Source organism: Eutrema salsugineum, unplaced genomic scaffold (genome assembly GCF_000478725.1).
Source record: "Eutrema salsugineum unplaced genomic scaffold, Eutsalg1_0 scaffold_18, whole genome shotgun sequence".
NCBI lineage: Eukaryota > Viridiplantae > Streptophyta > Magnoliopsida > Brassicales > Brassicaceae > Eutrema > Eutrema salsugineum.
This window is the reverse complement of record NW_006256846.1, coordinates 2,017,185-2,018,979: the sequence shown is the minus strand read 5'-3', so window position 1 is coordinate 2,018,979 and position 1,795 is coordinate 2,017,185.

The following is a 1,795-nucleotide window of genomic DNA, read 5'->3' as shown; positions in this document are numbered from 1 at the left end:
ATGTATTAACAGTATTATTTAGCATTATAGTTTTCTAAACTTTAATCAACGAAGGGAGTGTACAACTGGTTTTTCAAACCACATTTTAGTGTATGCAATAATTTTTAATTTTTTATGTTTTTATTTTGTATGAAAAATATATTTTCGATATACATGTATAATTCAAAATTAGTGATTTTAGTTACCAAAATATTTTTAACCCGGTTTTTATATATATATTTAGTTCTATGAATTTTAAAAAATATATTTTTAATATTTAAATTATACATTTGAATTTTACCTAATATTTTATTATTAATTTGTAAATAAATCATAATCGTAAATATATTATATAAGCAACATAAATATCATATCATTTACATCATTATAATTATTTTATATTTCAAATATGACCATTATTTTTCATATGTGAATTATTTTTTTTTCAAAAATTCTACATATTTTTGATAAAAATGTTTAATAGTATAGAAATTATTTAAATTAGAATCTTTAAATCAAATCTAAATTAATATCTGATTTATTATTGTAAATCAAATCAAATCTAAATTACCTATATTTAAGGAACTCTAAAAATATTTAAATTAATAACTAATTTTCGAAATTAAATATAAATAATGATTAAAATTATTTTTAAACACTTAAAAAAAATTAAGAGTGTTTGGAAACAACTACTAAATGTGCTTCTGTTTTAATATAATAGATAAGTGTTATGGGCATTTTGGTGAGTGATTAGAACTATTGAGTTTATGGTAAACATTTAATTTATCAAACATACAATTCACATATTAAACACCATAAAATTGAAGTATCTGCTACAATTACAAGATTTTCTAGCACCATTGACATAAGATCTACAAATCCAAATTTATTTATTATGTATTTATTTTTTCATTTTTTAAAAATTACTCATATACGGAAATAATAACAATATGAAAACCTATGAATCACTTAACCATTGTGTCTTTCTATTATTTATTATTGTTTAAATTAATTATATCTTTTCATGTATAACTACTAATTTATTCAAAAGTTATAATTTACGGTTGTGTCTTTTCATTTTATTTTATTAATTATATCATTTCATACATAACCGCTGATTATCAGTGGTTGTTTCTTTTAATATATATGTCTTTTCAAGATTGTATATATTAATAGATATATTTGTTTATTTAGTGAATCTATGATTATATTTTATGGTTACTTTATCAATCATTGTAACTCTTGAGTTTATAGTTATTTACTAAACATTGCAAATCTTGAAATTAAAGTTAATTTACCAATCATTGCACATCTTGAGTTGATAATTATTAAACCATTGCAACTGTTCAAAATTTAAACAATTTATTTTTCAATATTGAAGCATTACATCTTTTCAGAATGAAGACGCAATTACTTATTGAAGAGGCACAACTTTTCATATATAACTTTATACCAAATATATATATGTGTGTATATATAACAATAAGACATAGTTTTGTTTTAATTTTCATGTAGAGATGGGTAAACATTTTATTTATCAAGCACACAATTTATGTGTTCCGCCATAAAGTTGAAGTATCTGCTACAATTACAAGTTTTTCTAACACCACTGGAATAAAATCTACGAATTCACTATTTTCAAACAAAGAATGTATTATTCATTCAAATAATATGATCAAAATTAGTTATTACGTATTGGCTTTTTTTAAAACAAATCTACTCATGTAGAAATTTTTTAAAACTTGGCTCATAATGTTTGAATTATTATTGTTTCATCCTCCATTTAAAGGTGTAAAAATTTAATACGAATTTTACT